The sequence below is a fragment of the Zonotrichia leucophrys genome, chromosome 9 (assembly GCF_028769735.1).
Source record: "Zonotrichia leucophrys gambelii isolate GWCS_2022_RI chromosome 9, RI_Zleu_2.0, whole genome shotgun sequence".
NCBI lineage: Eukaryota > Metazoa > Chordata > Aves > Passeriformes > Passerellidae > Zonotrichia > Zonotrichia leucophrys.
In genome coordinates this window covers 2,273,480-2,300,679 of record NC_088179.1, presented here as the reverse complement: position 1 = coordinate 2,300,679, position 27,200 = coordinate 2,273,480, and the positions used below count along the sequence as shown (strand labels likewise).

The 27,200-nt window shown below is 48.0% G+C and overlaps 1 protein-coding gene across 5 annotated transcripts in view; it reads right to left on the bottom strand.

Annotated features, from left to right (window-relative positions):
• Window positions 1-17,503, bottom strand: part of ST6GAL1 (ST6 beta-galactoside alpha-2,6-sialyltransferase 1) — a 47,254-nt gene extending 29,751 nt beyond the window's left edge. The window contains exons 1-3 of one of the 5 annotated variants that reach the window (XM_064721045.1): window positions 17,254-17,503; window positions 16,014-16,118; window positions 928-1,094 (exon numbers count right to left, since the gene is read on the bottom strand). The gene's annotated coding sequence lies outside the window, so the exon portion shown is untranslated. Of the gene's footprint in view, window positions 1-927; window positions 1,095-14,970; window positions 15,348-16,013; window positions 16,119-17,253 lie in introns of those variants that run through there. The other 4 variants (XM_064721044.1, XM_064721047.1, XM_064721048.1 and 1 more) reach the window with 4 other exon arrangements.
• Between the last annotated feature and the right edge of the window lie 9,697 nt (window positions 17,504-27,200).

Here is a 27,200-nt window from a genome sequence, read left to right as displayed (position 1 = left end):
GCTAAAGGTAACACAACACTGGCACAGGGAAATGTTGCTCAGCCAGAAAGTAAGGAAGGGTGGAGGAGTTTCCATATTGGAGATCAGGTTTTAAATGGAGGAGAGGACATTAGCATGTTTCCAGCAGAAGAGGAGGTAAGGAGCAACAGCTGGCACTCTTGATACCAGCAATTTAAATATTTAGAGAAGCAGCAATGAGGTCCTCCCAAAGCTTCTTCACACATGAAAAGAGCCATAAACCCAAAACTTACATTTGCAGTTATTCTAAAAGTGTTTGCTATCAAGTTAGCATTTCCATGCACGAGAGAAAGAGGGATGAGCATCAGCAACAGTCACTGCAGTGGCTCACATGATGCTCATCATCCTCCAGGGCACAGCCAAAGGACTGCAGTGCTGTGATAAGGGGCAGGCCAGTGAGGAAGAGTGATAGGAGAGGTACTGGCACCACCAGCAGCAGCACTTCAGGCATGATCAGCAGAGGTCAGCTGTAAGGAGGCAGCTCATTACTCTAACCTAGAGCCAAAGGCAATGTCCCCAAAGGGCTTCTAGGGAAAGCTTTACCAAAATGAGCCTCAGGACACATCTCATTCACGTTATGCAAGTCAGAATAAACACTGGAAATCAGACTCTTATCTCTCTGGTGCACAACCAATACGTGGCAGCTTCTACAAGGGCTCCCACAAGAAGCAGAATAAATGTCTTATTTTGCTTTAAAAGAGAAATATAGGATATTTGCTAAGGGAGTATCAGGGAGCCCTCCCTGTTTTCTTTATGTATCTTTTACTATCCCTCCAGATGGTAACACAAGATAGCCCCAGTGCAAATAGCCATGCCTCAATGTATGTGGCATTGTCACACTGACAGCAGCCCTGGGGAAGTGATAAAAGGGACAGGGAACAAAAAAAGATTGAGAGCCATGGTCATCACCTTCATCTCCAGGTTCCTTTGCTATCCACAGAGGTTCCTGTCAGTCCCTTCCAGGCAGCAGCAGATTGCCAGGTGAGAGCTGTAGGAGATGCCACCACAGGCAGCACATCTGTGCTCTCCATGCAATTCTTCATGCTCCCATGTCCTTTTTCATTGAGTTCTCCAGCCTAGGAAAGAAATTAGGGTGAAGATGTTAGACAGCCACATCAGACTGACCAGAAACCACTGGACAGTAGACTACAACTACCAGCCAAAACTATACAGCAAATCAGCAGTGGCACAGAAACACCCAGAGCATGCAGATAGTGCTGTGTCCACACCAGTGTCCTGGATGAGGCCAACAGTCGAGCTGCTGACACCTTGAAACATTACTTGAGTAAAACACCCCACAGAGCCTTGTTCTGAAGGCAAAATCTGCTGGTGAACACCTGCTGGCTGCAGAACTCACCAGAATCTAATGGCAGGAGCCAGGGTGAGCTGGTAATGCTGACATCAGGGCAGAAGAACTCACCCTTAGTGCTGGAGCTACAGGTCCCTAAGGAGATGGTAAGAATGCAGCCTGTACAAAAACATGTGCAAAGCTCTTCAAAGATCCCATTGAACCACCCATAATAAAACCTACTGCCCACTCTGACACAGCAGAGCAGGGATGCACTGCAATTACCTGGTGACCCTTGCTGAAAACACAAAAGAGCCTTTACAGAGTTTATATTCCTAACCTCTCCCCTACTTCTGAAAGAAACTCTGTGTAACTGCAGCACATGTCCTAAAATCCTCTTAACTGAGATATTAATCACAAGACTGTTTAGCAAGCAGGAGCACACGGTCCACTTGATGAAACACTGCCTCCCACAATTCTCCTGCCCTGGGCATGTTTCCAGTGCATGGGCATGGCCTGGCATATGCTCCACCTCGAGTCCAGCAGCTCAGTTTTCTGCTTTCAGTAGGGACCCCAAGCACTCACAGCTTAGTAAGAGGTCCCAATGTGTCCATATCCCAAATTCCTGCCAGCTGGAAGCATCCAAGGGACCCTAACCCACAGCAGCACACCATGGCAGGGGAAGCAAAGCAGTGGGAGAAAGGTAAGCTTAGGCTTGACACATTTTGTGTGGTGAAGAAAAGGAGGATGATGGGGGAAAAGAGAGGGAAAAAGCAAGAAAGGAGGAACATATTAAAAAGAGGAGTGCTGCCCATGCAAAGAGACATTGGCACACAATGCCCCACCTCAAGCACTGAGGTTGGTGAAGTTCCCTGCCAAGTGAGAGAGTGTGAAGCTAGAATGATACTAGAATGATACTTGAGGGTCAGGTCAAAAGGGAAAAACCAGAAACAGCTACCTGCTAGACTGAAAAACAACATTCTTGGTGTCTGCCAGCCTGCAGCAGTACCTCAGCATAGCTGCATCTTGGAGAAGCCCTTCACTGAGCAAGAAGTGAGGGAATGAGCACAGGCAGACCCCCAGGAAGGCTGGTGAGTAATGGTGAGCCCCAGCCCCAGCCCTTTCACATGGCACACCAGGAAGTCCTCAGCCTGCAAGCTCAGCAGGATCCCTTGCTGCAGGCTGTGCTCACACAGCCTTTGTGGCCTGCAGAAAGGGTGCATTTAAGTGGGAAAAATGATGCAAAGGGGAGATAAAAGGGATGGAGAGAAGCAGAGACAACTGAACAAGGCCAGCACACTGGTTATCCAGCCAGGCAGCAGTTCTCAAAACATACAATCCAGCCCTGGCTACCTGCTCCCTGCTGAAGTTTTGCCTTTATAGATGAATGCAAAGTGAGCCCAGAGATGCCACCAGAGGCAATGCAATCTCTGCTGTGGCAGAGCCTGAGCAGCCACAGAGCTGTAAGAGGAAGCACAGCAGCCAGGCTGGGGCCACGGGAGCTTCCCAGCCATCCACCCACTCCTTCCTGCTAACAGGGCTCAAAAATATTCACCAGCACCTCTGGGAGGCAAAAGGACCAAGGGGACATGTGTCCCTGAGCAAAGCAGGACAGCAGGAGTGCCAGCTCAGAGCACCCCTGAGAGCCCAGCACCTGCCAGATGTGCACAGAGCCTGTGCTGGGTGCTGAGCCACAGCTGCAGGGTGGGCAGTGTCCCTTGGCAGGGATTGAGCTCTCAGCACCAGTTCTGAAAGCCATGAGCATGAGAGGGATCAGATCTCCTTGCCTTCTGGTCAAATCAGAATTTGAGGAATTCATCAACACAACATTTCTATGTGGCAAGTTTAACCATCAGGAATACAGGCAGATAATTACTAAAAGAGGCAAAAGCTTGAGAGACGGCAAGGTAAAGTAGGAGCCTAAAATTACCCCCAGATTCACAACAATGTAAAAGTCTTCATTAATTAATCATTAATTCTTCTTCCCTCCCAAGACAGAGGATCGATATGGAACGATCCTGGAGAGTGCTGCAAATTAAGTACCAGCCCAGAGTTTGTCTGCCTGAAGGCATTTAATACACTCTAGTAACATCCAGGCTCCAATGTGACAGGGCTGTGCACTAACAGCCAGTAATCACCACACTGTGGGACCAGGAGGAGGAGGAGGCACCAGCTTCCTCTGTCATTCAGCATCCCTCCCACTGGCAGTCAACAGAGACTTATGACTTATCTTTTTTCTATGAGTGAGGAATTATTTCTCCTTCCCACCTTCCCAGCTACAGCTTAACCAACAGCCTGATGGATGCTTTGGCAGAGGAAAACATCCTGCTGTCGGTCGTCTTGTAGAAGAAATGGTATTTGTTTGCTTCCTTGTTAATGCTGATTCATCCTAAAGCTAGAGAAAAAAAGAGTTGCCACCACAACTCTTCCTGAATGCAATAAGCAAAGCCCTGCCTGTCAGGTTAATCACAGCCAAATGGAAAATCATTAAAGCTCTGCAGAGCAGAGCACCAGCCAGGAATGCCCCAGGCCCCACAGCACAGAGGCTCAGATGGGAACCAGCATGGCTGGGGGGGCACAGACATGAACAATGCCACCCCTGGCAGGGACAGCAGTAACCCCTGGTCACATCAGTCACAGGAGAAGATGTGAGGAACAAAGAAGCCAGGATACAGCAGGATGTGAAACCCAGACAACATCACAGAGCAGAGGTGGGATGGGATGCTGAGGAGCTTCACACCAGGACGGTCCATGAAGACCACCAAGGCAAGGACTGGAAGGCAGGCTGGGAACAAGCCTGAAGAGAAGCATTGACTGGAGCAAATAAATACCTGCTCTCAGGTCACTGCCAGAGCCCATGGCTCCTTCCCCTGGCTGCTGGTGTCACCAGCCAACAAATCCTGTCTGCAATCCCTCCACAGGGAGGACAATGCTTCATTGTCCATGTTTCATCCCCATGCCTGGGGATCATTCAGGCAGGATAAGCCTGTGTGGTGGACAGCCCAGTTCCCTCCTCTCCCCATAAAATACACAAAAAAAACCTAATCCTGCCTCTCATTTTGTCACAGCATACTCCTCTCACTCAGCAGAAGCACTCACAGAATGACAGTGCTGAAATAATGTTTTACCTGGGTGGGGTTTTTCCAGCAGATTTTTTTTTTTTAGTTTGTATTAAATAAGGTACAAAAGCCAGATAAAGTCTCAGGAAAGGCAAACCAAAGTTGACAAAAAGTGATTCCTGCTTTGCTTCTTTTCCAGCTGCTATGAAACCAAACGAACCTTAAAATAAACTTCTCACATCCTTAGTTGCCAGACCCACGATCAGTTCTGCACACGGGCTGAGCTCTCAGCCACAGAACTGCTCTTCATGGACATCAGAAATGGAGAGAATTCCTGGCAGCTTCCCCAAGGAGCACCCAGGACTGGCTGAGTGCCCTGTGGGTGCCTCAGCTCCCCATGTGCAGAGCTGCTTTCCCACAGCTCCCCATGAAGTGCAGCTGCTCACACGTTTATGAGCAGCAGCACACAGGAGCCCATTGGACAGCTCGGGTTTCTGTTCTCGGGGCAGGGCTGAAGCACACAAGCAAAGCACAACCTCAGAGCTGCAAAAAGGAAAATGAAACCCCACCTAACAAGTGCAAATAGAGATCAATGATGCACAGTGAGCAAGGCAGCAGCAAGCCAAGCAGCAGCTGTGGAACCAAGCAATCAGAACCTGCAGTGCACAGAGGTCAGATTTGGGCTCTGTAACTTAAAAACTCTCCTGCCTTCTGAGAGGCTGGCTTTGCAACTCCTTCTGTATTTCCAGAGAAAACACAGAAGTCCTTCCACTTTCATTAAAAACCTATTCTCTTTTATTAAAGCAAGTTCTAGGACAAGTCAAGGGCTACTGCAGATCACTGGCACTTAATTCTGTAAATTGGCAGCTTATGCTTAAACAGAAGAACAATCATCACCTCAGAGGAGTTGGCTCTGTGCAAATACTGGAACTTCAGCAGCACCACAGAAGAGCAAGAAACCCCAAACCATCCCTTCTGCAGAGGAGAGGCTCGGGAAGCAAGAGCACCGAGAGCAGCAAAGGCACTCGGGCAGTGCCTCAGTCAGGGATCTAAGAAGTGATCTTAGATGTGAGACTGATGGATCACTGCTGCCAGACCTCAGCCTCTGCTGCCCAGAGCAGGGTAGGAATTGCAAATGCAGTTCCTGATTGCTGGGCTGGCCACAGGCCTGGGGAAACACAGGCCCAGTTAGCAGGACATTGCTGGGATACCCTAGAGAGGAAATCCCTGGCTGCTGCACTTTGCTCCCAGGACCAGAGAACCTGCCCTGCTGCAAGGCAAGCTGAAGCAGGACTTGGTGTCCCCCATGAATCCAGGACAAATGCAGCACAAGGGACACTGCCAAGCCCCACAGCCCAAGCAGGAGCCATGGCCATGGAGAAAGGTGACGTGTGCCAACCTCTCACCCAGCACAGCCCTGCCCCAGCAGGATCCTGTTCCCACACCTACCAACTCTCTCACTGCTTTCCCCAAGCACTGCAAATACCAACATTTCCATTTCAAACCCATCTTGCTCAAGATGAACTGAACTTCCTTGAACCTCCACCCCAAACCAGAGACAGAGAATCCCTTTCTCCAGTGAGCAACACCAACTTAGCTTCTCCACAGACCTTTTTTAAGGGGGTAGTTTTGCAGCTCATCTGCTCTGAACCATTACACCTACTTTTTGACACAAACACACAGCTAGTAGTCTCCTGGTAACTGGCTATAAAAAAAAATTCATTAGAGCTACTGGTAACACCAACAGCTAAAATCAGTTTTGTGAAAAATAATACGTGCAACTACAGGGAAAAGAGGCAGAATGTATTTGGACATTTGGAGAGTGGGTAGGGGTTTTCACTGTGGTATTTTTGGGTTTGGTTTGGGATTTTTTTTAACAAGAGTTTGTTTTCATGAAACCTAAGAGAAAAAGCCAAGGATGTGGGAGGGATGAAAGATGCTCAAGAACCAGAGAGACTGAAAGCTGTCTAAGAGATGGCTGCTTAGGAATCTGGCAGGAGCTGAAGGAGGCTCCAAGGAGCAATACCAGAAGGATGAGAAGGCTTCTAGGAGCATGTGCTTAGCCAGGAATTTGGCCACAGGAAATGCTCCAAAACAACTTCAAGACTGTAAGACACTGCATTAAAACACTCCTCTGGGGCAATCTCAGAGGAGGGGAAGCAGGATATGATCACTGTCTCACACAGCCTGAGTTCTTCACTTCAGAAAAACCAGTGCTGGAAAAAGCCAGCCACAAACACAGCCTGTGGTTACTGAAACCCTGGCAGGTGGGCTTAGGGCAGCCACGGTGTTCCACACTCCCCTAAAGTCACCAGCACCAGCTGGCCAAGGACAGCACAAACACTCAGGGGAATGTGGGGGCCTGGCAACACAATCACAGCTGCTCCCTCCACTCGTGGGGAGCCCTGTAGTGGGAGTCCTTGTAAAATAGATGTATTGTGTAAGTGGCTGTGCCCCAATCCTAGTTGTTCTGAATGAGCTCCAGCTGTGATGTACTTAACTGGGCTGCAGCTGTAGCTAATGAAGATAACTGGGATAAAAGGGGCTGGGCTTTCTGGTCAGGGAGAGCCTTGGAGGAGCCCTGATGAAGCAGCAGGAACAGCACTGCTGAGAAGAACTGCTTATAAGGGTACGGGACTCTAGCAATAATATAACAGCAATAGGAATGCAATAGAGCCCTGCCTGGCGTTTAACCACACCCCACGTTTGTTCTCCTCCCGATCAGGGAGCTGCAGCAGCCAGGGGAAATGCACGTGGGCAGAACGCGGGAAGGAAGACCGGAGCTGTCCTGGGAGCAGCGAGGTTGGGTGAGCTGAGCCCCGACCCGCTGCGGCCGAGCTGGGACACCCAGCGGGGACAGAGCCGGCCCTTGCTGCCCCCAGGAGGCACACACCCCACCCAGGAGGGTGTTTCTGCCCTTGGTTCCACCCCACGGGCGGCAGGACGCGACCTTCACGCCCGAGAACACCTCGCAGATGTTTATATGCACAATTAGGCATCTGCAGCATCACCTGCAGGGTTTGACTCGCCGTCCTCAGCGTGAAACCTCAGCTCCGAGGTCGCAAAGGAACAGCAGGGGAGGAAAAGGCGTTTCTGCAATACCTCAGATAAGCGAGGCTTCCACAGTGTTGTCTGCATGAAGACAGATGGGAAAAATCAAGCCAAATTAGTGCCCGAAATTAATTTTAAAAGTATGAGTTAATATGCATTGCTGCCCTTGGTACACTCCCACATCTGTCGGCATGGTAAGGTTAAATTTCCTTCATTTCCATTCACTTCCAGCATGAACTTAACTAATTTTAATTAACAGGGCTAGGCTGAAACTTAGCACCATTTCTGACATCAAATTTTCTAACCATTCCTTAATTAACCTCTCTGATTTTTTTCTCCTTAGATTGCAAGCATATGATTATCTGTCTAATTAAACAATTCATCCATGACTAGCTAATAAATAGTTACCCAACTGCACTCCCCTAATAACAAGGCAAACTTCTTAACCATGGAACATGTTGTTCATTTGAAAGAGTCAGGCCTTTTGCAAAGTGATTCACAGAGTGGTAAGAAGTTTTACAAATTGAGAGTGGAAGGGGAGAGGGGAGTGATATCACACTTGAAAATTAATTTGACTGTTACCCCAGGTGCAGACTTTAAGGAGCTCACCTCAATTTTTAAAAACGCACTTCTAACCACATTTAAAATTGCTGAGCCACATCCACAGAGCCTAAAACAATTGCCACTGCACCCCCACGCCATGTTATAAAAATACTAAACCAGAAGATACAAGTAACAACTGCTCTGAAAATGGGCAGATAAATCTGCAGGAAGTTCCACGGCATCCCCAGGGCTCCCCCCGTGCTGTGCTCTGCGGTAAAGCAGCAGCCTGGCAGCGCTCCCTGCGCTCAGCACCTGCAGCGCTGCCAGCTCCGAGGCTCCATCACCTTCTCATCCACTCAATCCGCAGGCAGGACAGCTGTTCTTTAAACAAGTAGTTAATTAAATCTGAAGAGCCAAAAACTGCCAGTGATCCCTCACTTTGTCCCATCAGCAGGCTGAGCCTTCACACAAGGCATTCCAGCCACTGCTCTTCCTTCCTGTCTGCCTGGGGACTCCCATGGCTCTAAAAATATCCTTTCATGTCACAGGCACAAGCAACACTTCTTTCTACCAATTCCATTTTTGCCTTTGGGAATCCCCCTGTCCAACTGAAAGCTGTCCCTGCATCTGTTGGAAGCAAGTCACAACACATCCCTTCCTGGGGAGGAGGTTTCCCTGTTCAGAAAGGCGCAAGGCAGCTCCCCAGGCAGCCACAGACTTCACAAAATAAATGTTATCAAGCTCTGGAATGAATTTGTTAATCAGCCTTGCTGATGATCTTCCCAAGAAAGCAACACTCCCTTGGACATAAGCATTTGTGAAAAGTGGATTGCAAGAATGGCTGTTGATAAGAAACAAGCTTCATATTCACAGACACCATCACCTGGATGACAGCTAAACCCATCCAGCACCTTCCAGACTCTCATAAAACATATAAAGTATTCATCAGACCTGCCTGTGAAATACCAGCCCAGAGGAGCCAGAACACAACTTTTCCATCTTTGCTACATTTCTGCTAATGGACCTCACTCACAACGTGTCCAACTCCCTGATAATTATTTACACTGAAGCTCTGCTGGAGAAGTGCAAATAAAAATCTATATAAAAATGTAAGCAACCCAAAAATATAAAGTAACATAGAATCATCATAGAAGGTTTTGGGTTGGAAGAGACCTTAAAGCTCATCTTGTTCCACCCCTGCCATGGCAGGGACACCCTGCACTGTCCCAGGTTGCTCCAAGCCCCATCCAGCCTGGCCTGGGACACTTCCAGGGATGGGGCAGCCACAGCTTCTCTGGGACCCTGTGCCAGGGCCTCCCCACCCTCACAGGGAGGAAATTTTCCTAATTCCTAATCTGAATTTACTCTCTGCCACTTTGAAGCCATTCCTCCCTGTCCTGTCCCTCCAGGCTCTTGTAAAAAGTCCCTGTCCCCCTTTCCTGCAGGAAGGGCACAGTGAGCTCACCCTGATCCCTTCTCCAGGATGAACAATCCCAGTTCTCTCACAGGAGAGGTGTCCATCCCTCTAACAGTCCTGGTGGCCTCTCCTGTGCTTCCTGTCCTTCCTGTGCTGGGGACCCCACACCAGCTGGGTGCAGCCCTCCAGATGGGGTCTCATGAGACCAACAGGGAGATTTTATCCAAACAGTTACAATCTTGTACATTGAAATTTTTAATTTCTTTAAGACCCCTTGCAGGCACAGAGAATAGCAGGAACACAGGTCACAAAGATAACCAAGAAATAACACAGTGGTAATCTATCCCTGGACAAAAGTAAAATCTTGTATTTAGGAAGAACTAAACTGTGAGGTAAGGAGATAAGAAGAAAAACCAACCAAATAAATAAACTTTAACCCAACTTAGTTAACAGAGGATCACACCCAAATTTTCAGTCTTGCAAGGCAATGCAGCTCACAGCATGAAGACATTTTCTCTGAGAAGTTTTTTATTAATTTATTCATTTAAGATATAAACTAATTGCTTCTGGAACGCCCTGTGCCTCCAGAAGAGAGCAGCTCAGACAACAGAGCTCTGCTTGCAGCCTTGCCTAAAGATTCTGTCTTACAAACAAACTTAGAACAAAAAAGTCATTACTGTGATGCTGTACATTAAATGTTATTTCAAGGTAAAAGCAGATCCTTGAGATAACCAGGGGAAAACCAGGACCAGATGTCTTTTAGCCCACAGGAGATCCATTTGAGAAAGCTGTCATTGCTGCACAACTGCCACAGCATTTTCTGTTGTCATTCCATCCCAGTGAGAGTCATCACACTGTCCCCACACATTTGGGACTCTGCTGGCACACACAGGGTATTGGCAGAAAATCCACTGAGCACTGAGGTTGATTGGAACCCCTCTGATTTCCTAATCAGCAAATGCTGTACCACAAAGACACAAAGGGCAAGCTGCAATGCATATTAAAAAATTCATCACTGCTGTCAACAACTCTTCTTTTTCTGCAAAATGTTACAGCTGAAAATCCAAACTGCTGCAGCCACTGGAAGCAGAGTGGATGCAATGTGAAAGAAGGGAGCATTAGCTTGTTCCCAGGCACAGGCACAAGCCAGGCTCTGTGACAAACATGCCCACCAGTGCCCAGGGATCAGTGTGGGATGTACAGACAGACAGACAGACAGGCATCCTGTGCTGGGGGCATTCAGGCTCTCCACAGCCTCAGCAGCACTGAGGTACAGGAGCAGCTTTGCTCAGCTCCTTTTCAGGAGGTGCCAGCTCCCAGAGCTAACACACATCAGGAGCACAGAGAAACAGCACAGAGCTCCCTTCTGCCTGCACAGACAGACCATCCCCAGGCACAGGAGTCTGGGCACGAAGCAGAAAAGCAGAGGCCTCCCTGAACTTCAGCACACTGCTGTTAGAAGGTGAGCTACTATGTGCAAGGTTTCCAATCTCACAAACAGAGCTTTTTATTTTAGCTATTTATAGAAAAAGAAACCGCAAGATGCTGCGCTGCAGCTTTCCACACCAACCTCTGCTTGAGAGCAGAGGCTGTGGCAACTTGTGAGCAGCACACCACAAGCAAAGCCTGGAGACCACCAGATGACTTGGTGGCAGAGCTCTTCATTTCAGAGACACTCCAAGCCAAGCACCCCAGGGAAATGCATCCCCTTGCAAATGCTGCAGAGGGACCAGCAAACCCCAGCTGAGCAAAGGCACCTCTTGCAATCTGCTGAGATAAAAAATTACAAGGCAGGTTTCCTCTGTTCTGATTTCACAGAAGAGCTCCTGGACACCCAGAGAGCCAAACTATGCTCCATACCAAAGATGTGCATGTGAACACGCTGCTGTACACACACACTCACCCACAAGGACCTTCACCATGCTACTGCTACATGCTGGGAAGCACACACACACACACACACACCAGTACATGGATTTCTCATTGCTCTGAGCATCCTTCAAACCAAAGACTCTACCAGTCTGGAGATGAGCTGGAATCATAGTGACAGAAATGGGCTTAAGTGCTGCCTTAAATCAGCCAAGTCACTGCTCTGGACTCTCCTTTTCATCATCCTTCACCTCGTTGCTCTGGGAATCAGCAGGAAAACTCATCTGCAAGTGGAGCCAGCAGATGTGCATTCATATTCAGTGCCATCAGCGACCCACAGGGAGGGACTTTACAGAAGCTTTGGGTTCACAGCTCACCAAAGGCTGAGCTACAGCACATATTCAGAAAGGTAATAAACCTTCATTTTTACTTCCAACATGGAAGTTTTTCCAAGGTTTTTAATCACACAAGTGATTAGAGGATCTGATAACAATGATCCCTGCTGGCTCAACATCTAAGAGCACTTTACACAGAAAGCATCTCATTTCATCTTCTAGTTTTTTTAATCAGCACAATTATAATTAAAAGAACATTCAAAGGAACCACTTGTATTTCACACTTCATTGACAAGTTATCCAGTCAAGCAGCACAGACATCAAGCAGATCAGAAGCCACCAGGAATGTCCCTCAAACACAGACATGTCCAGCCACTGGGCCACCTCACACTGGGAAGGAAGCAAAGCCTGTCCTTGGTGAAGCAGTTACAGTGAAAGCTGTGATATGTAGGTCAGCGTTCTAAGAAGGGCTGTGACTAAGACAAAGTACCAGATTGATTCATAATGCTCTGTGATTGCTAATCCTGTGCAGAATTGTGATTTACATCCCTCTTCCAAAATCTGAGGGCTACAGAAAGGTCTGGATACTTTGAACAAGATCATCAAAACAATTCTGTCAGACCTATTACAGTGATCTTTACAAATGTTGAGTAGAGCACAGGAAAATGCCGTTTTCACTGGTGGCTGTGCACAGCACTGAAGCTCTCCTGTGGAAAGGGCTGAGGATCACAACTGCAGCAGCACTTCTGCCCTTCCACACACTGCCAGTGCAGCAGGGGAACGGTGTGAGGAGAAGCCCTGGTGGCCAAAGAACTTGAGTTCAATCATGTTCTCCACATCAGCCAGCCTGAGAGCGAAGGGCAACGCAGCCTGGCCCGGAGCAGGACAGGAGCTGGGTGGGATGAGCTGTGCCTGAGGTGCCTGTGAGGGTGTGGGGACACAGCCCTGGGAGCAGGGCATGACAGAGGACAGGAACTCTGAGCGCACAGCGATCAGCTCTTCTGCAGCACTGGCTCAAGGACAGCCAAGACACAGAACATCACTGCCTGCATCTGCTCTGCCCTGAGACCACCCCTGCCCACACCTGGCACCTCGAATTCCTCTCATGTATTCCCAGCCCTGCAGGAGAGCACTCTGCCAGCAGTCACTGCAAAACAAGGTTTAAGTACTCACCTATGTTGTGCCTAGGAAACTAGGTCTCCATGAACAACAATGCACTGCATTTCCACTGGTTTTAACCAAGTCACAGAGCACACAAAGAGCAGCCACCAGAGTGGGCAGCCTGCTCAAAGCCACATCAACAAATATTTTTGTGTCCAGGAATTCAGTAGATATGATCAGATATCCCTCTTTTCTGAAACTTAACCACACATTTGCTGCCAGCAGGAGACACATGCACACCCAGCTGAGGGCTGCAGCTCCAGTGACAATGGGGCAGCTCACTGAAGTGAGCACCTCCATTTCCAGGCCATGCACCACTTTGGCCAGAGGCACACATTTTGGTAGAGGACCCCACAAACAGAGCTCCTTCCCTTGTATTTAGCTTACCTAAGAGAAGCACCCATTCAATGAGAGCAGAAAAGCAGAGGACAGATTTCTCTGGAGCCAAGCTGCAGCCTTGCATGGCTGTCCTGTCCCCAGCACTGACAGAGCACAACCTTGGCACTACAGAGCTGCTCATCCCTGCTGCACCATCACCCAACCAATTTATTTGCTGAACCAGAAGAAAACAGATTATTTGTTTGACTCAGCAGCTGCATCACCTCCAGAGCAATGGGTGATGAGGTGCCCAGAGCAGACCTGGGGATGGGCTGCCTGCCCCTGACACCCATCCCCACATGGGCTCACTCCAACCCCCCAGGCCCTCACCCTCCCACAGGAACTGCAGCTAACAGGAAAAGTCTGCCTCATTAGACACTCTTGGCCTCTCTCCCAGGGGCCTTTTGGGGAAGATTTTTCCTGCTAATATTCTTCCTCCTGGGGAAGATTTAGCATCACTCATATCTATATGAGTGCCTCAGGCATTTGGAGCTCCATCTAAACCTTCCCTGATGCAGTGACCCAGGGCATTGTGATGAAACAGGAGGGATGAGCGTTTGAATATTTATATTTTGGACACCAGGAGATGAGGGGGACTTTCCAAGATGCGCTACCAAGGTCAGTACAATACTCAGTTTTTGCAGCAAAAGCTGAGGACAGAAAGCTGTCCCTCTCCCCCTCAGTAACCCACCTTATGCACACTTACCCCATTCTGCTGGGGTCTCCTTCCACTGACTCCCCTCTGAGAGCAGGGGGATGCAAGGAGCAGCCTTGCACCACAGCATTCCCATTTATTTAAAGTTATCCCAGCTCAGAAAAAGTATTCCAGGTTAGCTACCAGTGTTTAGGCAAGTGCAGTCCTGCGAGTGTGCCACTAAAGGAGGAGTCACACAGAGAGAGTTAGACTCATTCCTCACACATTAATAGGCAGCTCTGGTTTCTCACTCCCTCACAGCCAAGAAAATCTCCTGCTACATCCAGCTGCTCTGCCATGGCACCTTTCCCCCTGCAGATATTTCTGTTTTGACACTGTCAGTGATTAGATCCAGTTGCAGCAAGCAGATATAGAAACAGCATAAAGCAGCAGCAGCTCCCACTCCTTCAGCCCCTGGTCCCCATTCACTGCCCTGATTTACCAGGGGCTCATAAATGCAGGAACAGAGATCTGCCCTGAAAGACTAGTACACGGCAGCACAAAAACCATGCTACACATTATTTATTCTCTCTGCAGCCTGACCTGCTGTGCGCTAGTAGAGACGAATGCAGCTACTTCTAAAATTACTCACAGATTAAATCCCTTGCTAGGACTGGCGGGTCCCTGCGGGCTGACCCAGGTCAGCCGGGATCTGTCAAATTTAGGGAAGGGCGAGCACAAGCCGGAGGCAGGCAGGGGCCGGGGTCTGTCCGCCTCACCCCCCGCCCACCCTCTGCTCGGAGCCGCCGCCGGGCGGGCTCCGCAGCCACCGGGGATTTCTGCGCTGCCAAAGCGCCGGCGAGCGGGGAGAGCAGGGGGGACAGGCAGCCCGGGCAGCCGCCGCCATACACATCTGCCGCTCTTAGAAGTTTATACTGATGGGTTATAAGCATAAATAATAAGAAATAACAAAAGTTACTCCTCAGCGGAGCTGGCGCTCGTCCGCCCCACGCTGCACGCCGGAGCCCACTCACACCCGGGGGCCGCCTCATGCCACAGCCGAGACCCCCGAGGGCGGCGGGACCGGGCACGGCGGGGCACGGCCCTTGCCGTCCTCCGCGGCACCTGCGACCCCGCGGCGCCTCAGCCTCGCCCACCGCCGACCCTCGGTGGCTCCTTCACCGCCAGCCCGGTCCCGCTGCCCCTCAGGCACTCACCGCCAGCCCAGCCCGGTCCCGCTGCCCCTCAGTCGCTCACCGCTAGCCCAGCCCGGCCGTGCAGGCACCATAGACCCTCAGTCACTCACCGCCAGCCCCGCCTCGCCCACCCTCGGCCGGCCCCTCACTCACGGCCAGCGCCCGCCTTTGTTGCCGCCGCGGCCGAGGCATTTAAGGCGCTGAGGCGAGGGGAGGCGGGGGCCGCCGCGCGGGGGAGGCGCCGCCGCCAGCCCGGCGGGCATGGGGCATCCTCCTCGCCCTCCTCATCCTCCGCCCCTCACGGCACAGCTGCGGGGAGGAGGAGGAGCGGCTGCCCGGGAGCGACAGCCCCGAGCCCGGCCCGGGTAACGGCGGATGGCAGCCCCAGCTCCATCCGCGGGGCTGGCTCGGTGGCGCGCAGCACCCTCGGTGCGAGCCCCGGCCCTGCCCGGCTGTCCCGGGGAGCTGTGTGTGGAAAGAAAACGATCGTGCCCCGTCACGGACACGGCAGAGCCCCGCGCTGGCAGTGCTGCCATCTAACTCCACTGTGGGCTCGTTTCGAGTTTGCACTGCAGATACATCAATAGTTCGTTAGCGAGCCGCAGGCAGCTGCCCCAGCACCCATTTCAGTGCTGCTCAGGAGAGCCCTCCGGGCCATGGCACCTTCAGCGCACTCTTGCACACCCAGGGATGCCCAAAGCGTGGAAAATGGGTCACACGGCTACTGCCTGCCTGCTTCTGGCTACTGCCTTAAACTGCTTCTGGCCTCTTCTCTGCCAGGCAAAAGCACAAGCAGGGAACAGTGCGTGCAATAGGTTTTGCCAAGCTATGAACTAATCAGGGTGCAGGCAAGGCAACCTGATTATTGTGATGAGTGCCAGTCCCCACTGGGGCTGCAGGACATGGTACCACTGTGCCTAACCAATGCTAACTGGAAAGAGCAAGTAAACTGTTTCTGGGATTCATCCATGTTTTTCCAATTTGAAAGGAGTCAGCATCTGGTGTGGGGTTATATCCTAAAAGTTTGTGTCCAAAATCAGCATCTCACTGTGCATTACTCCCACCTTGGCTGCAGATGATGTTCCCTCGCACAATGTACCTCTCTCTGCTCTGACGGGACAGAGCGAGGTCTTCACAGGGGCTTTCCAACATCAGAGAACATGAAACACCTGTAAGGATACATAAAGAATTACAAAATAAACCCTCAGAAAATAAACAGCCCCAGAGCTGTTGCAGCATTGAGGTTCACATTGCAACCCCATGCACTCCTCAGGTACTCCGCTTATGGCTAGTACCTGTCTGAGCCGGAGGAGAGAGAGCTGACGGGGAGAATTGTGGCTTTCATGCCTCCTGGTGCCTCTCCCTGGCTGCAGAGGGGCTGGATGGGATGTTCCCTCCAAGCTGTTTGATGCACTGCCCGGGAGAATCAGGGAGGCAGAGCCTGCTTGCCTGGACAAGGAGCAGGACTGGGTCTTGGGTGGGTTTACACACCCTGAGCCCTTCAGAGCCCTTGGCTGAGAGTGCTGCTCTTGGAGCATGAGCACTGAGGCTGGGGGTTCACAGTAGGCAGACACTTTCCTGGACAGGCAAAGTGGTTTAGGGCATTTCCTGGCCTTTAAAAGCTAGTTAAGCCTTACATATGTGCTGAACCCGAAGGCAGATGAGTTCCTGTGGCTCTCTTGAGTAGGGACGTAAGTGAGATGGGCAGCTGGCCAGCCCACACTTACCACTAATTGGGGTATGTTTATGTGGATGTTTACTCAGAAAGGTCTTAGCCTGGGCTGAGATCCTTCACTCAGCATCTTCTCAGTTCTTTTGTACTTAAACCGTGTGGAGGTAGGTACCTGCTGTCAGTGCAAGGGGCTGCACAAAAGCCCCCACTTTTGTTCCTTTCAGGTCAGGAACACACAGGGCCTGCTTTCTGTCTCTTCCCTTTACCCACTCTCCTCTTGCAGAAGTCCCCTTCTCACTGCTCCTTGTCTCCATCTCAGATTCCCCCTGTGCTGGCTGCTTGCAGGAACAAGCACAATTTAACAATTTCCCCTGCCTGGATGGCACAGAAATCCCCAAACCACTGTAACACTTCCCCAACACACACACACACACACACACACACACACAAAGTGCTCACCCCCTCCCTTCTTGCTGTAATGGGGTTTCAGACCATGAGGGTACCTGAACAGGGACCACCCATGGTGCAGACAGCCCTTCCTCTACCTTTGGAAACTCTTGGAAAATCTGCAGATAACCAAAAGCAACGTGCTGGAGCCCAGGAGCCTCTGGGGGTGAACCTCACCCACTCACCTTGCCATGCCCCCAGGCAAGCAGCAGCAGGAGACCACAGGGGGAGTCAGGGAGAGCATCCAAATTCCAGAGGGCTGTGCTGAGCTGTGCTGGCTTTTTCAGGCTTATGACTCCTACCTTCCAGCACAGCTTCTTTCTGGAGAACAAAGCTGGCATCAGCATCTTCGTCCAAGTCATTTTTTCCTATGCTGCAGAACGAGCAGTTCAGGGAAAAGTGCTGGGAGTCATAGTCACCCCTGTGGATTTGTCACCCTAAAGAGATGGGCAGAGTCAGAAGAACAGCATATAAAGGTGGCCCTTGTCCCGTCCCAGCCACATCCCAGGCCAGCTCAGGGATTCCTGTACCACCCCCAGCTGTGCTGCTGTGTGCCAGCACTACTGATTTTCTGGGCTATATTTGTGTGACTTCCAGTCATGACTGAATCATTGGGGAAGGAGCACACTTACCTGTGCAGTGCTGGAAACATCACAGCTCAATGAAGTGATTAATATTTATGCTCTGGGCCTGCTAATATTAGAAGCTCGAGAACAATAGATAATGTTTTTATGGGGCTTTTAAATGGAATCTTCCTCAAAGACTCCTTCTTTTACTGAGAGGCCCCTAAAGGTGGGTTTGAGTGGCTTTTACATGAAAAAATATTTTGCTGCATCTTCAATTTCTTAGCTCTTTGCTTAAAGCTCTAATAGCTTTATGATAAAAAGGTGCCACCTACCTGACTGCCTGACCTGACTGTCCTTGAACTTCAGGGAAAGCACACATGCTGGGCAGAGCGGTTCCAGGGAAGTCCCACCCTGTTCAGGATGTGCACGAATACCTTCACCCTGTGCCATGGCAGAAATTTTCTCCAGAAGCTTCTGGCTTCTGCACAGTGAAATCAGCTAACAAAAATTACTGAAATTAATCTTAACACCCCACATTGTCCTTCCTTGCTGCCAAAACCTGCATTCTTGACAGAGGTTTGTCTAACCTGGTCTTGAAAACATCTATTGGTGGAGATATGCCAACCTGTATCTTTTCCAGTCCTTATTTATCCTGCAGTTGGAAAGTTTCTCTCAATGCCTTTTCCAAAATATTATTGTAATTTTCCCTTATCCCCAGTGGGAGGCCGATTTATTGCCTTACTCTGTGGTAGTCTTTGATACACTTAAAGGCTTAACTCATCTCTCCCATCCTTCTTCCTCAGGATTAACCAATGCCACTTCATTCCTCCTGCCCTCACAGGTCATGTTTCCAAGTCCTCCACTCGTCCTTGCTGCCCGTCTCTGGTCCTTCCCCAGTTAGACTTTATCTTTTCACATCTGTCCTGAAGCCTGCCCTGCCCTGAGCAGAGTTTGGAAAGTCGTGCATGTCGTGCACTGTAGCATTCACATTCTCTGATAAAATCCCTCCAGCCAGGGTTTTCCTCCTGGGAAACTGAGAAAAGGAAAGAGAAAGCAATTCTTATCTCATTTGCTTCTCCTGTGCTGTGCTCATGTGGAATGTGTTTGGAGATTGTTTACCCACAGGTGATTGTTCCATTGGATTCTGCTGGGAGTTGTTTTCACTCTTTGGCCAATCAGGGCCAAGCTGTGTCAGGGCTCTGGAAAGAGTCGGGAGTTTTCATTATTATCTTTTTAGCCTTCTGTTACCATCCCCTCTGTATTCTTTAGTATAGTATAGTATTATTTAATATAATATAGTATAATCAAATAATAAATTACCCTTCTGAGAACATGGAGTCAGATGCATCATTCCTGCCTTTGTTGGTGCATTCCCAGCTAATACAATAGTGCACAAGTGCACTTCTGTTTGTATTCTTCATTTCATTTATTCTTCTCTGAGTGGGAGTGTCATTAGAGGCTCATGTTCAGCCTGACCAAGGATTTTTGGTAAGATCAGTGCCCTCCAGCCCCTGGCCAGGCTCCTCAGGCAGCAGCAGCAGCCAGAGTCCTCCTCAGGGAGGGATATTGTGCAGAGAGGAGCACTGTGCCACTTGGCCCTCTTGCCTCCTGCACATGCTTTTCCTCCTGGCATGTTTAGGATCCTTGGATTCTTGCACAGGCAGGATGAGTATTGTTTTCTGAATTCCCTGGGGTGCACTTTGCAGGCAAAAGTGAAGAAAACAAGAGTTGGCCCACGGTGTTTCATCCCTTGGCCTGCTCCAGCCTCCTGGGGCTGAGGGAGGCCACAGAGCCCATGATTCATTATGCCTGTGTTGTATTTCTCTCTTTGGTTGGGACGTTGCTATTCAATAAAAATATGACACACTTCACTGTGGCAGAAACAGCACACCCCAGGCAGCAGGAGGAAGGGGAAGGGAGGCTGGATAATCCATGCTGGCACACACACACTGCAACAATTAGGCAGGTTCAATTGTCTCAGATCTCACTTGCAGACGTTACACATGCAAGTCTACACACAGCCCAAGCTAAAACAGGCAGATCCCATCTTTTGGGCTGGAAAATTCTGTGTCACTGAGTTGCCTCCCATGGAAGAAAGCAATATCTCCCTCTGAGCTAGGATCCTGCCTGCAAATGAACAGGTCACCACAAATCCCAGCAGCCTGTGGGCCACGGGTTCTTCTCCAATTCTACCAGCACAAGCGCAGAGGTTTTGGATGGCACAGCAGCTCGTCCTCCCTTCATCTGTCAGAGGAGGGAGAGGGGGCCAGACCCCGAGCTGGGATGTGGCTCAGCAGGGATGCCCTTGTGCTCAGCTCGCTGTCAGCACAGCCCAGGTTTGCCTCTGTGCACAGCAGCAGGGCAGGGCAGGGGGGAAGGTGTGAGGCTGAGTACACAGCACACATCAAACACAGCAGTCACTCTTTGCTCTGCCCAGGCACTGCACTCACCAGGCCCTGGAGGGGGCTGGATTCTTTGCACAGTCCAAGGCCTGGCAGGATGTGGGAATCTTTGCAGAACGAGTGAAACCCACTGTGGCAGGTCATGGCAGCTGGGGCTTTCTCAGGTGTGGTTTTTGGTCACAGGGACTGACCACACTGCTCCTCTGCCTCCGGGGCCCCACGCTCTGCTTTGGGCACAGCACAATCCCATGTATGCTGCTTTATAACCTCCCAGGGCTGTGATTGTTATTTTACAGCAGTGAGGCAGAACAGCAAATGCAGACACAGGTAACCCAGCCCCACTCACCTGCCACCTCCTCCCACGCTGGCACTGGAGGAGGTTGCTCTGAAGCCAGATGATGATGCACAGCAACATGCCAATGAGAAAAATTACACCACTCCCTTTGCTGTTATATTCCAGTCAAGCTAAAAATAAACTGCAGGTAGAACTTTCTTTGTTTTCTTCACACGGTAGAGATGATTGAAGTCTCAACAATGAAGACCTAGAATGATTCCTGCAACCAACACCCATGATTATGTACATTGCTGATGTCTTCAGCCCTTTGAGACTGTGAAGTGGGGAAGAAAATGGCACTGGGAGTTACTTAGGCAAGAAAGGAACTCATATACTTTTAAGCTTAGCAGAATCAGATTAAAAGTGACATTTTCTTCCTCAGCCCGTGCTTCTCTTGATCAAGGTCAGGAAAAAAAGGGAGGCAGCATGTTAGCCTTCCTACAAAGAAAATAAGGAAATCCTTTTCTGCAGATCATGGAGGTTACACAACATCAGCAGCTGAACTTGAGGCTCTTGTTATTATGTGGTGGTTTTTCTTGGGAATCATTTACAGAAGTGATACAAAGCTTTCAGCCACTGGAAAGCTGTACACACTTCTGTGAAAAACACATGTTAAAGACAAAAGAAACCCAGGAACTTCCCTTTGGGGCAGTGACAGGTGACCATCTGCAGGCCCCAGGTGAGATATTAACTCATTCAGTGCTTCCATCCTCCCTCGAGTGAGAGAAGGAATAAGAATGCAAACAATGTAGAGGAGCAACATGAAGACACTGAGGTCAGTGAAAGAGAAGTCAAGTCCCAGATGGGAGGGATGAGGAGATGTCTTGATCTTGGGGCTGAAATCCTCTTGTAAATCTATGGAGAAGGATGTAATTGATACATCAGGCTCTGTTTCTCTGTAACACATGAAACCCTGGAGAGATGAAGGAGTCAAACTGACATCAAGTAAATGCCTCTATGCCAAAGTAAGCAGATATTAAAGTAGCTGTGATGCTATGGGAAGTTTGAACAGAGAAGGAAAGACGAGTGATGAAAATCCTGTGCCCCCAGGAAGAAGATGATTCAGAAACAGATAATGAGAACCTTTGCCTTTGAACAGCTCATCTTTAAAACACTACCCCATAAGTTGACATGGCCCATAAACACACCTGTGGGAAAAGTTTGTGGAAAATGGGAAGGATTTCACAATTGCAGATTTCCCTAAGTGGCTGCTATTCATGAAAAGAGCCATGAGACAACTGTTTTCTTGTGGAGAAGTCTCCATAACATTTACAAAAGGGACTTCTCTCCCTAAGTGAACTGAAGAAATACTATTCTAGAGGTGATAAACTCACTGAAAGTTTAGATTTTTTTTTTTACATTGTCTTTGGGAAAGAAAAGATTGTAAGGAGAGGAGTAGTGTCCTGAAGGTTTTGTTCTGACGCTTATTACTTTTTCTTTTAGTTACTGTTAATAAACTTTTCTTTTTACCCTTTTAAAGTTTCGAGCCTGCTTTGCCTTTTTCCTGGTCCTGCCTCACAGCAGGAAATGGGTGAGTGCGTCCTAGTGAGTGCACTGGGATTGGCCAGCACTGAACCCACCACATATTGCCACAGAACCCTCCAAAGACCAGTCTGCAGACTGGTTAAGTTCAGAATATGTCACCATGATACTTTCTGAAAAAACCTATTTGCCCAGGATTTTCTCCTGGGAAGCTGAGAAGCCTCAGAGAGGAATGAAAACAATAATTATCTGATTGCTGCTCCTGTGTTTGCTGCTTTGGATTGTGGCTTGGACATTGTTTACCAACAGGTGAATGTTTGATTGGTTCCATGTGAATTGTTTTTAATTAATGGCCAATCACAGCCAGCTGTGTCAGACTCTCTGAGTCTGTAATGGGTTTTTATTATTCATTCTTGTTAAGCCTCCTAATGTATCCTTTCTCTTTCTTTAGTATAGCATAATGTAATGTAATGTAATACAATTAATATAATATAATATAATATAATATAATATAATATAATATATCATAGCCTTCTAAGAACAAGCACTCAGATTCTCATCTCTCACCTTGTCCTGGGTACCCTCACAAACACCACAAGAATGTAATGAAACGTCTTTAAATTCCTGCCTGCACATCTAAGGCAGTGTGGAAGTACAATGTCACCTGCCCTGTGAGCCATCATAACCTGCTGAGGCAGCAGCAGGAGGCAGCTGGCATTTCCCAGGCGAAGCTGCTACAGGCAGAAGGGGATGGGGAGCACTGGGAATTTTGCACTAACACATTTCCTGAAAGTCAGGCTGCTGCAGCCCCAGCAGCGCTCTGGAAGAGGAGGAGGAGGAGGATGTCTTCTTTGGAGCACAGCCAACAGTCCGGGAGGTCAAGAGATGAGCAAGGGAAATTTCCTTGCACAAGAACAGAGTTCCCCAGCCCAGGCTCTTGGGCAAGAGGAGCCCTTGTGCAGAGTGTTGTTTCTTTCTCTGGATGTTTTGTTTTTTTGGGCTGGCAGGAAGAGTGCAGTTGACTGCAGCCAGTCCATGGTCAGCTTTACATTCCTGGGGGTCAGCAGAGGCCAGTGCCCATCCTTGAAAGATTTCCTGCCTGCAGAAGAGCTGCCCTTCCCCCTGCAGATGCAGGGTGCAGCTGTCACAGCCAAGACACCACCATCAGCTGTCCCCAGTCAGACTTTGGTTGAAGACAGTCCCAAAATTTTGCTTATTTCGTGGCAATCCAGACTCTGAGTAGCTCTGGATTATCCCCCTTGCCCAGCTCTGAGAGTGGCAGTTTGCTTCTCTGCAAAGCCAACCCAAATCTGCCTGACTTTGCACTTAAGTGAAGAGCTTCCACAGGCTCTGGTCTCTCACTCTCTGGGGTCTCTGAAGTGTTTGAGTTTGTGTTTTGGCACTTCTATTTTAAATTTTTTGGGGCTTGTAGGGGTGGGGAAAGGAGTGACGGGGGAGGCAACTGCCTTCCCCATGAAGGTGAACTGCACAGTCCTGAAATAGTAACACACCAAACCCCTCTCTTCTCTCCCTCTCCCCTTTTCCTGTAAATCATCACAGCTCACAGCGCCCTGAAGTTGGGCAGGCTCTTTCTTTTGTTGTCCAGAGGAATATTCTGAGCCAGAAGTTGCTTTTACAGGAATATTATAATTTTGTCCCCTGTGACATGCAAACAATCCACATGGCTCAAAAATCCAATGAGCTTGGTCTGGGGCTGGCTGAGTCATCCTGTTTGATTGTCAGCCTCTAGTAATTAGGCTGTGCACAAAAAAAAAACAAAACATTTCATTACAAGGCAGTCCAGAGTCAGACCCTGAAAAAAATTCAGCCACTCTGGTCAGCACCTGCCATTAGTGGTAACAGAACATTTTAATGAAAACCAGAAACTCCAACATGAAAACCACTCAATTCAAAGTGCTTTTATTGATGGAATTTAATAAAAAATATTTTTCTTACATTTGTTAGGAAAAAAACCTCCATCCTAAACAACCAGCAAAAGGTTAGTTAATTGGAAAAATAAATTCAAGAAAACATTTTAAAGTCGTTCTCATCAGGACATCCAACTCCTCAGAATCCTGGACAGATAAAACATCTCCTACAGGGCTGAAGTTAAAGCTTCTCTTAGGCAAAGTTTGAGAAATTATTGCTTACCTTCCCTTTTAGTGAACTCGTAATAAGCCAGCTCATGTCCAAGTACACACATCCCCACCTGATTCTACAAACACTGCACTGCCCCTTCCTCTTGTAAATCAGAACTGTGCTTTGAACTGATGGAAGGGTGGCATTTCTTGCTGCAGTCATCAGCTACCTGATGTTGAGCAATCCTGTGCAGGGTAAGGGTAAGGGTAAGGGTAAGGGTAAGGGTAAGGGTAAGGGTAAGGGTAAAAGCTTTCCCCCACCCCTAGCAGGGAGGCAGCAGGACATTTTTGCCATGTGTCACTCACATTAAAAGTCTGCAATTTCCCCTTGGTTCCCCTAGGTACAGTTTTATTCTCATATATGTACCTGCTTCTTAATACACTCTACACCTTCAGATGCTGAATTCCTCGTCCTGAGGTATGCAAAATAAATAACTGCACTTTCAAGTCACAAATGTGCAAGTTCAGGGACACATTTTGAAGCCCTTACCCTGCTGATCCACACTCCTGTGGGCAAGAAGCTCCACCCCACAGTCCCAGCAAGATGTTGCTTAACAAAACAAAGTGCAAATTCTGCACTTTTAAGATTTCCAGAGAATTGTCTGGGGTAGTGAGAGGTATTTGGTTTCTCATTTTATGACATTTCTTAGGAAATTCAAGTGTACTTCCTCCAAATTCTGGAGCCTCCCATTCAGGGAATTTTAAGATCAACAAATAAAATTATTTCATGTTCGGTCTTGATGTTGGTTTCCTCCAGAAGTGCAGGAGGAAGTTATTGTAAGGGTGCTGTAAATACTGATTACAGCATGTCCTGTGCCCAGGCTTTGAATTCTTGTTTGAGAAAAGACAATAGGGGAGGTATCCAACAGGATGCAGCTCTCTGCTGTGCTGACTTTTTCAACTGTGTCCAAAATAGGCCCCAAAAGCGCTCACACAGCACCCACTTCAGCAGTGCCTGAAAAAGCACTTTCCAGGAATGGCAATGCTTGTGAAGCTTGCTTGCATTGGTAGCATCACAGCAAAATTTACTCCACATGGGCCCTGATGTGACCAACTGGGGACTGGGACCAGCTTCATGATTTAATAAAATATCTACAATTTCTTCTGCTAGAGGCAGACCATGGAGGTTGGTAGTCAGGAAAGCTTGTCAGTCTATTACTATAATTTAATATCAGGATGCACTTTTTGGGGGATGGTTTCCAAAATACTTTCAGGGGAAAAGTCTGTCACTGCTGTCTGTCACTGCACAGTCTGTCACTGTTTTCTGTCTTTAAAATTCACAGCATGATGCTTGTTTTAGAGAAATTGCTGTCCTTCACCATGCTTCTGGTGGACTCACCTAGCAGCACTAGTATAGGTGACTTCTGATTTCTCATTTCAAAAACAGGAAAGAAAAGCTTGTTAAAAATGACCAGATAATATTGGCTTTAGCATTTATGTATTGTCATTCACCATAAGTATTTAGATATGGTAAAATTATATCTTTTTTTAGCTGCTTAATAATAATATGATATGATATATGATGTGATATATGATATATGATATGATATGATATATAATATAATATAATGTAATGTAATGTAATGTAATGTAATATAATATAATATAATAATCCATCAGCTTAAGTATGCCCTGTGTTGCTCATAGAAATAGTAGTGTAATGAATATGATATCTATGTATCACTTATAGAAATAGTGGTGTGATGAACAAACTGTACTATAGACCTTAGCAAAACATAAGTGTCATCATGATATTTCTGAAAAATCCCTTCACCAGGATTTTTCTCCTGAGAAGCCTCAGAAAAGAAATGTAAACAATAATTATCTGATTGCCTGGAATGTAGTCTGGAGGTTGCTCACCAACAGGTGCATCTTTAATTGGTTCCATGTGAATTGTTTTTAATTAATGACCAATTCCAGTCCAGCTGTGTTGGGACTCTGGTCTGTCACAGGTTTTTATTTAAAATTTTTAAATTTTATTAAAATTCTTGTTAAGCCTTCTGATGTATCCTTTCTCTTTCTTTCTCATAGTTTTAGTATATAATTTATTTTAATATAATATCATATTATAATACATCAGCCTTCTGAGAACATGCAGTCAAATTCTCATCTCTCACCTCGTTCTGGGGACCCAACACCACCACAATACCTAAGGTGTGAAAAGGATTTTGTGTAACTAAGAGAACAGTGCAAAGCCAGCCATGGACTGACCTCTCCAAGTGATAACAGTGACACAAGACAGAGAAGACTCAGAGAACATCTCATTAACTCCTCTTATCAGAAAAGTGTGAAACAATGGGGATGAAACCACGGGAAGGAATAAAATGTATTGACTTGATCTCAGGATGTCGTGCAGATGAGTCACATGGGAAACCTAAACACAAGGAGTCCTAGACACGTCAAAAGCTCTCAGGAATGTTTGAATAATGTATAAGCTAATGAATATGCATGTAACCCCAGCAGTGTAACTGTATATAGAGAACATGATTTTAAGTTTTTTGCTGTGCTCTTTGGCCATTCATCAAAAGCACCCCAGGGCTGGAAATATTGTCCTTTTAAATTCTCTTATTAAACTTTTAGAAATTCTAAGGAGTGAACTCTGTTTTTCACAAAGTGCAAGAACAGAATGAAAAGCAGCACACCCAGATAGATTTTTAGCCCTGCTGTTGGAAGTGTGGCTCCATTCATGCTGTGCACATGGTGCAGGACAGAGCCAGCACTTCCTTGTGAAACTTCAGCAGTGTAACTTGTCAGAGTCGATGCCTTAAGTTTGAGCCTTCTTATTTTTCAGATTCTGTACAACATTAGTATGTAACTCTGAACGCCATATAAAGTGTCAGCAGTTCTCACAGCTCAGTCACACAGAACAATCCTTTTCCAGCCCAGAACCAAGGGCACCATTGCAGCTTCAGGTCCAAAAAGTGCAAACAACAGAGAACTGAGGAGAGCAAACTGGGAGTGTCGGACTGTGTGACTGTGTTCACAGGGGTCCCAGGATGAGGGAAGAGATGAGGATCTGACTACATGTTTCACAAGGCTTGATTTATTATTTTATGATATATATTACATTAAAACTATACTAAAAGAATAGAAGAAAATGTTTCATCTGAAGGCTAGCTGAGAATAGAAGAGCAAAGAATGATAACAAAGGTTTGTGGCTCGGCTTTCTGTCTGAGCCAGCTGACTGTGATTGGCCATTAATTACAAACA